General features: G+C 32.7%; 1 protein-coding gene across 2 annotated transcripts in view; it reads right to left on the bottom strand.

Annotated features, from left to right (window-relative positions):
• Positions 1 to 16,464, bottom strand: part of LOC127727247 (40S ribosomal protein S21-like) — a 1,096,693-nt gene that overhangs the window by 976,892 nt on the left and 103,337 nt on the right. The window lies entirely within an intron of this gene.

Below are 16,464 nucleotides of genomic sequence, written 5' to 3'. Positions count from 1 at the left end.
CAATCTCATAGGCATCACATATGCATATCACTTTACTAGACCTAATCAATGTGTACTAGACTTTGCCCAATGTCAGGCGACCATGGGAATGAATAATTATGGCAGCTTTGTTTGGGAGACTTCGTAACAGCATTCTGTTACAATTATTTCTTGTTTATTATAAAATTTTATAGATGCAAAAAATGAGTAGGTTTAAAGAATTTACCTTAATTATATTTTGAATAATTTCTGGTTCTATAAAAAAATTCATTTTAATATGGCTCATTTTAAAGAAAACATATCTTTCAAGCCCAAGAGTGTTTGACCAACTTTATTATAATCACCTGTCATTTTATTCCAAACTTAGACATCATGGACTTGGGGTGAAGGCGGGGGTCATTTACATTTACTATGGGCAGGTCAGTCAGACCTCACCTTTGATCCCCGTAGTAGTAAACATTTGTCTGATTTGTGTCTCATAACTTTTGCACTGTAGAACACAAACTCAGTTTTCTTTCCAGGGAAGCAAGTCCATGCATAATATTACAAGCTCGTACTAAGTCAACTTGAACTACTAACAGTCAACTAATACCAACGTTAACTATCAACTAGAACAACTGCAATCATTTCGAACTTGTACCACTGCAGACACATGACCATTAAAAATATACTTGATATATGCGTTGCTTTTGAAAACCTTGATAAAATATGAATTATTTGCCTTAATAATTAATTCATTAAATGAACATAAATGCACAATATATGAATGTTTAATGTTTGTTCTTTTAAATCTTAAAAAAAATGAAGCAACATAGCCACAGTTTTCATAATTATGTTTGCCTTGGTTTTTGGTTAACTGCCTACAGCGCTTACAGTGCTTTGATTATACAATTGATGAAGATTCGAGTGGCTATGAAAAGAGCTTACCATACATTATTGACGCTTGCCAAATGTTGACATTTGAAAGCCAATTGTTTTTTTTCAAATTTGTGTTAACGGGTAAGTATACTATTTAGAACACATCTTTCTAATAGTTTTAATTCATATTTCTAAACGCCTGGTTAGTTTTGATTAAAATGATGTATACTTATAAGTGGTATATATTCTTTCAATTGTAGACACACCCTCTGTTATAGTGTTTGTACATATTTGAGTCCTCTTAAGTGTGTCAGCTAAAGAGGTTGTACTTTTAACAGGCCGATGATTTCTAAGTGTCATTGAAGCTGCTGTTTAAAGGTATTCAGAACATTATGATTCATCTCTAAATGACATCTTTTATCGGCTATCGGTACTGCATATGCAATAGGTCTGCTCTACAAATTGCAAAATCCACTGTATTGCAATGGCAATCAAAACTGCAGACAAAAATCTGCTCTACACGATTGCAAAGCTATTGTATTGCCATAGCAATCGAAACTGCAGACATAAATCTGCTCTACACGATTACAAAATATATTGTACTGCAATGGTAATCAAAACTGCAGACAAAAATCTGCTCTACACGGTTGCAAAATATATTTTACTGCAATGGCAATCGAAACTACAGACAAAAATCTGCTCTACACGATTGCAAAATCTATTCCACTGCAATGGAAATCGAAACTTCAGACAAAAATCTTCTCTACACTCTACACGATTGCAAAATCTATTGTACTGCAATGGCAATTGTAACTGCAGACAAAAATCTGCTCTACACGATTGCAAAATATATTGCACTGCAATGGCAATCGAAACTTCAGACAAAAATCTGCTCTACACGATTTCAAAATGTATTGTACTGCAATGGCAATCGTAACTGCGGACAAAAAACTGCTCTACACGATTGCAAAATGTATTGTACTGCAATGGCAATCGTAACTGCAGACAAACATCTGCTCTACACGATTGCAAAATGTATTGTACTGCAGTGGCAATCGTATCTGCAGACAAAAATCTGCTCTACACGATTGAAAAATCTATTGTACTGCAATGGCAATCGAAACTGCAGACAAAAGTCTGCTCTACACGATTGAAAAATCTATTGTACTGCAATGGCAATCGAAACTGCAGACAAAAGTCTGCTCTACACAATTGTATTGCAATAGTAATCAGTATATGCCGTAGTGAAAGCTGACTATACGATGGGAACTGCTATTTTGCATGTTGCGTGTTGCATGTTGCATGTTGCATGTTGCATGTTGCGTGTTGCGTGTTGCATGTTGTATGTTGACTTAAAGGATAAAGTTAAATGACATTTTTTGTACATTAAGGAAGCCTTATAGTCTTTTCTTTCTTTTTTGTTTGTTGTTGTTTGATTGCTGTTTCAGTGACGTCATTCATAGATGAATGGTGGTTTGATTTTTAAGGGTGGTTAATTAATCATCATGAGAACAAATTTATGTTTTTTATGTTTTTACCAGTGTCTGTAAATTTAACTTTTTTATGTTGAATTGACAGAATCTGAAAAATAAAGGCTAAAAATTTTCAATATTCATTTGTTAAGTTAAAAACTTGAGGTTCAGTGTTTAGGTTTATGTTATAACTGAATGTATGAGTCAAGTGTATTCTGCACTATATTATGCTTGTAGATAAATGGACCAAACATGAAACTATCTGTTGACATAGTGTATCCTTCAATTCATTTGAAATTTATAATTAACCTATCAACAAAAGTCATCAAAACTTGGATTCTGGAGACTGATAGTATTAATTAGATGATATGGGATAATTTGATAGAATTTTATGACCTGTTAATTATTTTTCAATGACAGAGATTTTCTCTCAACATAGAGATTTTTATATTCGGCTAAAATAAATAAACAATTTATCAAGCTAAAGGTGAAATGATCTCTTATAGTGACCCATAAAACAATTAATAAAATGCTCCGCAGGGCGCAGCTTGATACGACCGCAGAGGTCGAACCCTGAACAGTTGGGGGAAGTATGGACACAACATTCAAGCTTGATACAGCTTTGGATTTGGATTGTGATTAAATATTTGACACAGCATAGGTTTCTAACACAGATTGAATGTGGTCTAAGAACTTAAAAATTTTAAATTGGACATTCACCTATTATGGTCCAATATCCAAAATCTAAATACATGGTTAGATTCAGCATATCAAAGAACCCCAAGAATTCAATTTTTGATGAAATCAAACAAAGTTTAATTTTGGACCCTTTTGACCTCAATGTGGACAAAGTTGATAACGGGGCCCAAAAATCAAAAATCTAAATACATGGTTAGATTCAGCATATCAAAGAACCCCATATATTCAATTTTTGTTGAAATCAAACAAAGTTTAATTTTGGACCCCGATTTGGACCAACTTGAAAACTGGGCCCATAATCAAAAATCTAAATACATGTTTAGATTCAGCATATCAAAGAACCCTAAGAATTCAATTTTTGTTAAAATCAAACTAAGTTTAATTTTGGACCCTTTGGACCTTAATGTAGACCAATTTGAAAACGGAACCAAAAATTAAGAATCTAAATACACGGTTAGATTCGGCATATCAAAGAACCCCAATAATTCAATTTTTGATGAAATCAAACAAAGTCTAATTTTGGACCCTTTTGACCTCAATGTGGACAAAGTTGATAACGGGGCCCAAAAATCAAAAATCTAAATACATGGTTAGATTCAGCATATTAAAGAACCCCAAGAATTCAAGAATAAAACCCCATTGAAATTGATCAAGAAATAAGCAATTTATACGAAGTATCTTCTTTTGCACAATACTGTGCAATTGAATATTTCTTGCTATTGCGCAGTACTGTACAATTGACAATTTCTTGCTATTGCGCAATATTGTGCTATTGGATATTTCTTGCTATTGCGCAATACTGTGCAATTGAAGATTTCTTGCTATTGCGCAATACTGTGCAACTGAAGATTTCTTGCTATTGCGCAATACTGTGCAATTGAAAATTTCTTGCTATTGCACAATACTTATTATATAATAATTTACACATCCTGTTTGGTGTGTATCTCCTACCATATCATTATTATTTGCTTTTAAATATTAATCAGAAATAACCAACTTAAAATGGAAAATTTTAAAAGAAAAAAAAAAAGGAAAAAAAAAAAAAAAAAGAAAAAAAAAAATCCCCCCCCCAAATTTTTTGAACCCCCTTATGATTCATCACCCCCAAACTCAATCCCAGCCTTCCCTGTGTGGTATGGTACCTTGCAGTACAATTTCAGAGAGATCCATACACTTGAACACAAGTTATTGTCTGGAAACTAGAAAAATGCTTATTTTTGGCCCCTTTTTGGCTCCCAATTCCTAAACGTTTCGGGCAATTACCCCCAAACTCAATTCCAGCTTTCCCTTTGTGATATGGAACCTTGTAGTACAATTTCAGAAATATCCAAACACTTACACACAAGTTATTGTCATGAAACTAGAAAAATGCTTGTTTTTTGCCCCTTTTTTGGCCCCTAATTCCTAAAATTTTGAGGCAATTACCCCAAAAAACAATTACAGCCTTCCCTTTGTGATATGGAACCTTGTGGTACAATGTCAGAGAGATCCATACACTTACACACAAGTTATTGTCTGGAAGTTACAAAAATGCTTATTTTTGGCCCCTTTTTGTCACCCAATTCCTTAACTGTTGGTACCATAACCCCCAAAATCAATCCCAACCTTCCTTTCGTGGTATTGAACCTCATGGTAAAATTTCATGGAGATCCATTCACTTAAACTAAAGTTAGAGTGCGAAAACCAATGTGTCTTCGGACGACGCCGGACGACGCCAGACGACGACGACGACGACGACGACGCCAAAGTCATACCAATATACGACCAAAAAATTTTTAATTTTTGCGGTCGTATAAAAAAAGAGTCCAAAGATTTTTTGTCAGCTTTTTCCCGTTTTATCCATTTCAAACAGTAAGTATGGAGTGAGTCGTGGATGATATTACGACACTCATTCCAATTAATAATTGACGGGGGACGATATTTAGGTCCTTTACTGAGGAATGATTTTAACTCTCGGTCTTGAACGATGTTAAGATCTCCTGTTATAACATGAAGTAGGTGTATTTTCACTGATATTAACATCTTTACACAATTGGCTATAATTAAACACAGATTTCCGGGTAGATTTCTTGTAAATATAACAAATAAGAGGGAGCTCAGTATTATCAAAATATCCCGGAATTTGTTCTTTAACAGAATGGTCGTTAAAAATACCGGCAATATTTACAAAATCAAAACCTTTATTGACATACTTTATTTTAATAAACTTCAGGGCGATCAATTTTGGGAAACAGTTTAGAATAACAATACGCCATTATAATTTGAACGATTTCATACTTAGGACTGCTATATGAAATTGTGTTGCAATCCTCTAAAATTTTATTTAACTTATTAACCGGTAATGAACAGAGCTTTGTTAACAGATAATGTACTCTATCATAGATACAACTCATAAATTAAACGATCAATCAGTTGGCGGATTTTGTCCTTTTAATTGCAGTTTGATACATGTTTGTAACTTTTAATGACATACAGATTTATATCTTTAGCTGTTGCAGATTGATTGGATATAGTACTTCCGTGTAAAAGTATTACATTTTCTAAAATTAAGTTAAATATGATAATGATTGGATACAGTACTTCCGTGTAAGAATTTGATATTTCTACAATTATGTTGAATTTAATAATAAATAAATATGCGTAGAAGGTATATGAGGTATATGTTTATGAGACACGTACACACAAACCTAATACAATAACAAGGAGGCACAGTAAGGTCTTCGGTAATATTCCATTTTAAAAACTGCTACTAAATAGAGTTGAAGCTGCGGTTAACCAGAAAAGATTAACAAAACTATTTAGCTCCATTATAGGAAAACAGACAGGGAAAAACTCATTTAAAAAAAAAAGAAAATCCATCGTTAGAGGTTTTTTAAAAAATATCTAAATAGTGTGTCTGCACGATTCAAGGACTTATATTACACGTAACTCTAGTACCATACAACCCCCTAACACACGTACTGCAATGTACTCCAATTATTTACTCCTGTCGACTGTGAGGTTTCATTATGTAACTGTTATTAATCAGTTTGTCTGTATACAAATCTATCCACAAGAATTTATCAGATATAACATTCAATGGAAACGGCAACCAGGAGCTGTCAAATCTAGTTCATAGTTTTAAATGTTATTTTGAAATAAAACTAATAAGATACTACAGTACTATAATTAAAAGAGTTCATGTATTGGTCAAGTTGAGAGTGATTTGTGGCAACTTTAGTAACGACCATCTCTTAACAATAACACATATCATTTTCAGTCCACGATCTGTATATGAGGTGATACTTTATAATCTATCGAAATATATAAGATTTTATTTACACCATTAAAGCCAAAAGTTTGTATCTAATAATACCCCCGCTCCGGAATAGGGGTATAATGTTTTATTTCTTATGAAGCAAACATATTACAATCTGATTGTTCACTGTGTTTCCCTACAATCTAAGTAATCAGTTTCAGGGATACGCGGACGTTTGCTGTAATAACAGTGATGTGCAATAAAGTTCTGATTAAATGTAAAAATTGTTTATGGAGATATGCACATTGACGTTCGTCCTATTTCATTTATTATACCACTTTTATTAATCACCCTATTAAAAGCTGCACTTTGCAGTTTTCCGTGGAAAGACCTTTTGCTTTTGTTCTGATTATTATTATTTGTATTTTTTTCTTCCGCCTTATTTTTTTCTTGCGCTGTGTTGTTGTTTCAAAAGATGTCGCTTAAATATTTGGTATATTATATCGAACAGTTAATGCGCTTTTGAAACTTGACACCGTTTAACTGAACACTTTACTTTGTAAGAGTTCTCTCCCCTAACACTGTTATTCTTGTTATGACTACTCTTTTGCAACCGTAAAAGATAACGACAAATTTATTTTTTCAAATGACTCGTTATATCTTCAGAATGTTACGTTTAATTTGGACTGAAGCGTTACGGAGACTCCATATGAGAGTTATTTCCTCTTCTGTATTTAAAATAAGTGAAATGTAATTGTAACTGGTAAACCATGATAGTTCATAGAGACCTAGGGTATTCTGATTTGAGGTCCTTGGTCTACCAAAACAAAAATGAGGTCAAGGTCAAAGGTCAAGGACATGTTCTAAATTTTGATTTTGGCTTGTTATCCCTTATTATTAGAAACCGTATCAGATATCGACCAAATATTTTTACTAAATTGTTAGTTGCGACATGTCGTAACACATAAATTTGGGTTGAAAGGGTACGTTGACAATAAATGGGAGTTTTCTACCCTCTTCTATTCAAAACTAGCTGTATGGTGATATAACTCAGTAACCATATAATGTAGAGACCTAGGGTCTTTCAATTTGAGGTCCTTAATTCATGACCTTGAAATTGAGGTCAAGGTCAAAATTTAATTTGACGTTCTAGATTTTGACCTTTAATGTGACTTATTATTGGTACATGATAAAGTTATAAAGTTTTTTACATTGGCGTGCAGACATATGACCTTGAAGATAGTCAACCGGAAGTGACCTTTTGTAAACCGGAAGTAGTCATTTTTGCATTATTATCATGTCAAATTTACTAGAACTTTTTTTTTTGGAATCAGTGTTTAGTCAAGTTTAAATGAAACCGGAAGTGATTTTTTTAAAGCAGGAAGTACCTACTTATCTACCTTTTTTTAGCAAAAGTATATATAAGCAACATGTTTAAGAATCAGCATGAATTAAGCTATTATCTGACACCGCAGTTGAGATTTTAATCTGTAAGTGATTATTTTCCTATCAAAACATGTGCATTCGGGGGTGGAAAGACCTTCAATTGTTCTCTGAACAATTGGTTTTTAATTTTTTTTCTCCCGCTTAATTTTTTTTAAATTTTTTTTTTTTATTTTGCGCTGCATTGTTTTTTCAAAAGATGTTGCTTAGATATTTGGTTTATAATATCGAACAGTTAATGCGCTTTATAACTTACACCGCTTACTATAACACTATTTTTTGTGAGAGTTATATCCACGAACACTGTTTTTCTTATGACTAATCCTTCGCAACCGTAAAAGAAAGCGACATTTAATTTTCCAAATTGTTCGTTATATCCTCAGAATGTTACTTTTAATTTTGACCGATGCGTTCCGGAGACTCCATATCAGAGTTATTTCGTATTATTTTGTATTATAAATAAGTGAAATGTAATTGTAACTGGTAAACCATACGGTATTGAGACCTAGGGTCTTTTGAATTGAGGTCATTGGTCCACCAAAAAAAAATGATGTCAAGGTCAAAGGTCAAGGTCATGTTCTAAATTTTGATTTTGGCTTATTATTGCTTCTCCTCGTCAACCGTATAAGATATTGACAAAATATTTTTACTAAACTGTTAGTTGCAACATGTCGTAACATATATATTTTGGTTAAAAGGGTGCATTGACATTTAATGGGAGTTTCCTTCCCTCTGATGTTTAAAATTATATTTCATTATAACTCATTACCCATATATAGTAGAGACTTAGGGTCATTTGATTTGAGGTCCTTGCTTTATGACCTTGAAATTTAGATCAAGGTCAAAGGTGAATTTGACGTTCTAGATTTTGACCTTTGCTATAAATTCATATTTATACACGATAAAGCCATGTGGTCCTTTGCATTAAGTTGGTAGACTTATGTCCTTAGAAATGGCAACCAGATGTGACCTTTTGAAAACCGGAAGTAGCCATTTCCTGCACTGATTTCATTTAAAAGTACCTAGAACCATATATTTTTAGAATCAATGTGAAGGAACCTATCAGATGATACCAAAAGTGAGATTTTGTAAACCGGAAGTAGCATCTTATCTATCTTATTTCAAGCAAAAGTATATATAAACCATATTTTTTTTAAATTAGCGTAAAGTAAGCTATTGTTTGAAACCTTAATTGACATTTTAAACCAGATTTTAATATTTTCATATCAAAATATGTCATTTCGGGTGGAAAGACCTTCAATTGTTCTCTGAACAATTGGTTTTTATTCATTTCTTTTTTTTTTTTTAGGTCTTTCTACTTCTCGGTGGAAAGACCTTTTGCTTTCGTTCTGATTATTTCTTAGGTCTTTCCACTTTTCGGTGGAAACACCTTTTGCTTTTGTTCTGATTATTTTTTTTCTTCTTCTGTCGTCCGAGATGTTTTTTTGTTACTTGACATATCGAAACGATGTTTGGCCCATGATATTGTACAGTGATTACGATTTCACCCTGCATGACCGAACACTTTTTCTTATAGGAGTTATCTCACCGCGTCCCCTTTTTCTTGTTATCTTTATTTGTCTGAAACCGTAAAATATATCAACAAACTTTTTCTCCAAATTGTTCGTCTACTCTTACGAATGTTTTGGTTAAGTTTAACTGAAGTGATCCAATGACATCTTATGGGAGTTATTTCCCTTTAAAAATTTAACATGGATGATATGTTGAATAAATTTATACACCATAAGTCATAGAGGCCTAAAGTCTTCTGATATGAAGTCTTTGGTCCATTTGGAGGACATTGAGGTCAAAGTCAAAGGTCAGGGTCATGTTCTAAATTTTGAACTTTGCAATCCACCATTTTCTACATAAGAAAATGCCTGTACCAAGTCAGGAATATGAAAGTTGTTATCCATTCGTTTGATGTGTTTGAACTTTTGATTTTGCCATTTGATTGGGGACTTTCCGTTTTGAATTTTCCTCGGATTTCAGTATTTTTGTGATTTTACTTTTTGCTTGTTATCTTCATTCAAAAGAATCCGTAACAGTTAATCATAAAATGTGTTTGCCAAATAATTGTTCACGACATGGAGCAACTTCAACTGGTTTAAGTCGAAGTGTTTCGGTCGCCCTTTACAGGTGTTTTCTCCCCTTATGTATTTAAAATCAGTATTACTCCTCAACCATACAAGTGAATGACCTGGGATCTTTCGATTTGAGATCACTGACCTATAACCTTGAAATTGGGGTCAAGGTCAAAGGTCAATTTGATGTTCTAGATTTTGACCTTTGCTAAAAATTCATACTGGTTCATTGTAAAACCATCAGGTCTTTAAGCATTTTGGTTAGTAAACATATTACCTTTTAAAAGGTCAACCGGAAGTGACATTATTTTAACCGAAAGTAGCTTATTTTTTACTTATTCAATGAAAAAGTACCTAGAAATCTTATATTTTTAGAATCAGTTTGAAGTAACTGATTATATGAACCAGAAATGACATCTTCTTACATCGTTTTTTAAATTTCATTCTTAATTATCGAATTTGAGGTGGAAAGACCTTCAATTGTTCTCTGAACAATTGGTTTTTAATTTTTTTTTCTTCCGCCTAATTTTTTTCTTGGACTGTATTGTTGTTTCGAAAGATATCACTTAGATTTTTGGTATATTATATCGTACAGTTTATACGATTTTGAAACTGACCCTGTTTAACTGAACACTTTTCTTTGTAAGAGTTATGTCCCCGAACATTGTTTTTCTTGTTATGAATACTCCTTCGCAACCGTAAAAGATAGCGACAAATTTATTTTTCCAAATTGCTCGTTATATCCTCAGATTGTTACGTTTAATTTTGACCTAAGCGGTACGAAGATTCCATATCAGAGTTATTTCCGCTTATGTATTTGAAATAAGTGATATGTACTTACAAAGGTCTTTTGATTTGAGATCCTTCGTCCACTAATAGAAAAATGAGGTCAAGGTCAAAAGTCAAGAATATGTTCTAAATTTTGATTTTCGCTTGTTATTACTTATTATCAGAGGCCATATAAGATATCTACAAAATATTTTTACTAAATTGTTATATGCGACATTTCGTAACACATAAATTTTGGTTGAACGGGTATGTTGACATTAAATAGGAGTTTTCTCCCTTCTCATATTTAAAGTATATATATAATAGAGACCTAGGGTCTTTTGATTTGAGGTCCTTACTTTATGACCTTGAAATTAAGGTCAGGTCATAGGTTAATTTGACATTCTAGATTTTGACCTTTGCTTAAACTTCATATTTATACATGATAGAGCCATGGGACTTCTTGCATTAGGTTGCAAGCCATATGACCTTGAAAAAAGCCAACCAGAAGTGACCTTGTTTGAACCGGAAGTAGCTATTTTTTGTTCTTGTTTAATGTAAAAGTATATATAACCATATATTTTTGGAATCAGTGTCAAGTAAACTATCATATAATACCGAAAGTGACTTTTTCAAACCGGAAGTCACGAATTATCTCCTTTATTTCAAACAAAAGTGTATAGAAACCATTTATTTTTTGGAATCAGCGTACAGTAAGCTATCATCTGACACTGAGGTTATCTATTAAAATAAGCTCCCTTTAGTCTTTTTTATAAATTTCTGATATATTAAGGAGTTGTGGAACTTTATTTGTTGAAAAAGCGATGAGCGTATCATGCGCTCATGGCGCAGCTCTTTATTGCTTATGTACTTAGAGTGTCTATATGCCATTTTGTTTTCCTTTGTTGAAATGGTTAATATTTGTTTTTATTGTGATTAAGATTATAACACAATGTTGACTGCTTTACCCCAATTTTTGACATTCTTACTTATTTATATGTCTGTACTGTTAGTATAATAGTCCCAGGTTTGTTTGTTTTGCTCACACATTGTTTTCAATATAATGGTATTCTATGCGACTGTTATACAAGGGAGAAGTTTGGCTAGCTATAAAAACAATTTTCTACACAAGGAAATGCCTGTACCAATTCAGGACCATGAAAATTGTTTTCCATTTGTTTGACGTGTTTTAGATTTTGATTTTGCCATTTTATAAAGGCCTTTCCGTTTTGAATTTCCCTTGGAGTTCGGTATTTTTGTTATTTAACATTTCACCTGTATGTAATTTGAATGCTGAAATTTAAATGGCAGAACTTTTAACATGTAAATATGCAAAAATGCCAAATAATAATCACTGAAATGAAATATGCCAATGTTAATAGACGTGTTAGAAAAGTCGATACTAAGGTTGGCGCTCGTGTTGGATGGAAGATGAATACAATATGATGTTGGGGTCATCTTCAAAAGTATAAATACTCTATCGTTTTTTTTATTACCTGTATAGGCGTGTTTGATACCGCTTAGGTATGCAAGGCATAATCAATCGAGCATTTTTAAAAACCCAAAATTAATCATTAAATGTGAATTTTAAAATCAATTACGTGGCATATTGAAGATAATTATAACCATACATGTAATTGTAACTATATTGATTAAAGAATTATTGTTTTACTCTCATTCCGGAACGATTTAAAAAAAAATCATCAGAATAAAACAATTTATTTTGGAAAACACAAGTCCCGCTTTTACACAAGATGAATGCTCGATACTTTATCTTAAAATGCAAATTTGGGATTTTGTGGTCACTTGCCTAATAACATAAGCATTGCATGATTGGATAGCATTTTAAATACAAAATAACTCAGTTTGTCTCTCGACAAGTCCAGAAAACTATTCAAATATTTGCTTTAGTTCGTTCCTTTTAGGTCTCCATAAAGTTAAAACGACCCCGAATGTCTTTAAACGTCTTCAACATACACTCAGACATTCTTTTAATTTATTTAATTTTTTACATTTCCCTTTTTCCCTCGGAGATTTCCGTCTTACTTGGTGTCTCTTATATGATGTAACAATTGGTGCACGGTTTGCATAAATTTTATCAGCTAAGATTACATAATTTGGAGGGAAATCTAACTCCAAATTAGTCCCAATACTAGGCAAAACTGTTGAGCATCGTTTTGATGTCCAAGAAAACCACTTTTAACAAGGCGTATATGATTTTCATTGTCACTTACAATTTGTGTGTGTACACAATGTACATGGCGATGTCAAGAGTAATATTCCTCCCGTGGTTCAACTTGAGGCCTGTATATGACATGGGATGTATTATCAATGCCTGCCAATTTAAAGCAGTTGGAATGTTTTACCAGTTCCCATGTAACTGAAGCCATTGTTGACGACTAGGCCAGACTATATTTGGTGAATATATTTCCCATAAAATTGGTTTGAGGGCTTTTATGGGAGTACATATATTATGAGACGAAACGTCAAAAAGTAAACTAAGAAGATTGTAACACGGATAACTACGAAGCCATTACAGAACTAACAGTAAACGATCAATAGGTGAAAATCTGTGAGGTCTTCTAATAGGACTCTCGTGTATTCTTGATCCAACTGTTTTCAGCATTTGCATTATCGTTTCTGGTGTTTCCCCACAAGAACGATAAAATGCGTAACGATGATTTGAAAATACATCTCTACCATGCCATATCTCATTTCTTCCTTCAGAAACACGATGATTAATCTCTAAAGTTGGGTCTGGAGGAGGACCATTTAGCAGTAGATCTAAGGTGACAATATCTTAAAAATTATTGATGGATCTAGGGTGGAGTTACCAAAGAGGGAATTAAAGCTGATAAAGTTGCAATATCCATTATAACATGAAACTATTATAATAAATTCAAGTAAAAGTAAAGAAACACATCTACATTTATTCGGAATTGTGAGACTTGTTTAAGCCAGCTTATCTTTTACCATCTTTATTGGAAAACACTTTTTTTTCAAGTTTTTAAACTCTTGAGAGGTGTTTTGACCTCATAGGTGTCTTGTGTCAGCAATTTATATACAATGTAGAATATGACTAACTTATCTTTACGTCGATATAACTTTTTTAATGTATAAATAATAAAAGAAAAGTTTGATGGTTTGCTGCCTCAATATTAAGCGAACGATTTACTGTTTACGTTGGGTCTTATTATCTGCCTTTAAAGTCTTGTCAGGTTCGATAAAAATCAAAGTCAACGGGTGTGAATTAATTAACAAAACATGAAAGCGGAAACTTAAAAGTTAAATTTCAGGCTTAAAACATTTTTCATGTTTGTATTGCCAGAAAATTAAATTAATATATTATGGGTGACCCGATTTTCTTCGAAACATGCAAACGTAAGATGAATCGATGAAATAATGTCCCGTGGCAAGTTAAATACATATTCATAACTAGAACAATATAATGAGATATGAATACTGACCCTACTTTGTACACGCTGGATAGAATATTTACAAAATGATAGTCCACAAGGAGATATACCATCACAAGCCGACACATTTTTCTGACTCTGGATCGACCAGTATTTGCTCATGTATATGCTTATCTACATTGTTCTAAAGAAGCAGCAAATGCCAATTTTCAAGTTCTTGTTTTACACCACCATGGGAAACCGACGACCTCTCATACGCTACCTCAAAACAACCAAGGCGGTTCTAAAGAAAGACAAAACTATCTGTATTAATCTTGTTGTTTCTTTACTGTATATAAAGAAATAAATGAGATGTCTCTCTACCGTTAAAAAATAAAAATAAATATTTCATCAGTAAGCGTTGATTAATGTCACTATAATTCAAATGCATCGGCCAGTTATTAAATTCATACAGGTAACAAAAATGATGGAGTATTTGTACTTTAGAGATGGTCCCCACAATCATATTGTATTAATCTTCCATCCAACACGAGCGCCAACAGTAGTATCGACTTTTTTAACACGTCTAATAGAACTGGATACCAAATATCATTGACTTATAAGTGGTTCCCTTAAACTTACCTAATCAAAAACTTTAAAACGTGAACTATTTAAATCTTTCCAAGATAATGGATCATGACTATGGGGCAAAGGCCACTTGTCTCCATGGAAATGAGAAGTGCCAATGCTAATACAACTGCTTGCCAAATATCATTGGCTTACCATTAGCGGTTCTACTTAACTGGTCAAATTGATCCTAAAAACTACCTTCAACTTTAATTTATAATCAGGAACATGATAATTCAATCCAATGAGAGAAGTCATCTTTTTTAAATTTTCTCGTAATAAAGTCTGGGTGCCCGCAAACATGTTTAACCCTTCCACATTATATATGTGCCTGTGCCTGTCCTTGTAACAGTGGTTTGATTCCGCCAGTGTACTTTATCCGGAGGAAGAAAATCCCCAGTGATTTTTATCCACCAACAAAAATTCACTAGGTTTTTCTATCCGGGTCCAGTGTAAAACATCCACCAGTCGTTATAAGGTTCTAAAAAGGGTTTTTTGAAGGGGAAACATATATGAAATGTGGCTTAATAGTTTTTAGTGTATTTGAAACTTGCATAAATAATTTATGTAAAAAGTGGAGAGTTTTCATCCAAGGAATGTTCACACTAGTGTTTTTAAACAAGGAATGATTACACTAGTGATTTTGTAACGGAATGATTGCACTAGTTATTTTATACCGGGATTAATTACACTAGTGCTTTAGATCCATACATTGATGAAATGATTAGTACTCATTTTGAATACACGATAACACAATAATGCTTATTAACGAATAAGATTTAAATATTTTTTCTATGCAAATCTTTAAAATCATATGCTTTTAAATTGTCACTAATTGTAATATTTATATTTTTTGGGTTGCCGAAGTTTTTCTGTGTATTTGCTTTTCGGTCGACTTCTATAATTGAAACTTTATGTAAGAACAAATCTGCTCTTTAAATTTGGTTTATATCAAGTTCAATGTCCTGAACATTGATAAAGTATTTTGAGTTATAAAAAAACCTCCTCATCATCATCAATATTATTTATAATTACTAGATTGACTCAGATTAATTAAACTGGTTTTTTTGAAAATCATTTTAATTTTAACCCAATTATTTATGTAAACAATAAACCGGTCTAATATAAACAAAACAACGATATCACGATCGACGCTTTCACACTATTTACATCCAATATTCTCTAGTGAAAAACGGTTACCCGGAAATAATACACGCCGGAATGAAAGTACGCTTACATCCCCAAGTCAGGATCCTATAATTCAGTTGTTGTCATTTGTTGCTGTATATTTTGTTTTTCATTTATTGTTTTGTACATAAATCAGGCTGTTAGTTTCCTCGTTTGAATTGTTTTACATTTGTCTTTTCAGGGCTTTTTACAGCCAACTATGCGGCATGTGTTTTTCGCATTGTTAAGGCTGTACGGTTGACGTATAGTTGGGCCACCCTTAACGAAATTCTTTGTTTAATGTTGCCTACCCATGAATAACGGCACAGGCGTTATAAAATAAGATGTGTAAATCATCATAGTTAATTATGGATAAATCCTCAATATATATTATCACAATTGTATTCTGTATCACATAAACTTTTCTTCTTATAGAAAAGATTTATCCATAATAAACTATGATGATTTACACATCTTATTTTATAACGCCTGTGTCATTACTCATGCCTTGTAGGATTGGGTGGGTAGGTAGGTTTGGGATTTTTTTTTATGGTCAACAACATATTAAGTTACATGTTTGTTTTAGACAAGAACACAACATTAGAGCATGAAAAAAACTTCAAAAAACATTTGAATAGTTTTGTGTCATAAAATTTTTCAGGTAGGTTGCTTTTTATACGGATAGGTAGGCAACATCAAACAATTTTAATTTTATTTTTGGCCTTGCTAACTTC

Source organism: Mytilus californianus, unplaced genomic scaffold (assembly GCF_021869535.1).
Source record: "Mytilus californianus isolate M0D057914Y unplaced genomic scaffold, xbMytCali1.0.p SCAF_19, whole genome shotgun sequence".
NCBI classification, from domain to species: Eukaryota; Metazoa; Mollusca; class Bivalvia; order Mytilida; family Mytilidae; genus Mytilus; species Mytilus californianus.
The sequence above is the reverse complement of the archived record's forward strand: the minus strand, read 5'-3'. Positions and strand labels throughout refer to the sequence as shown.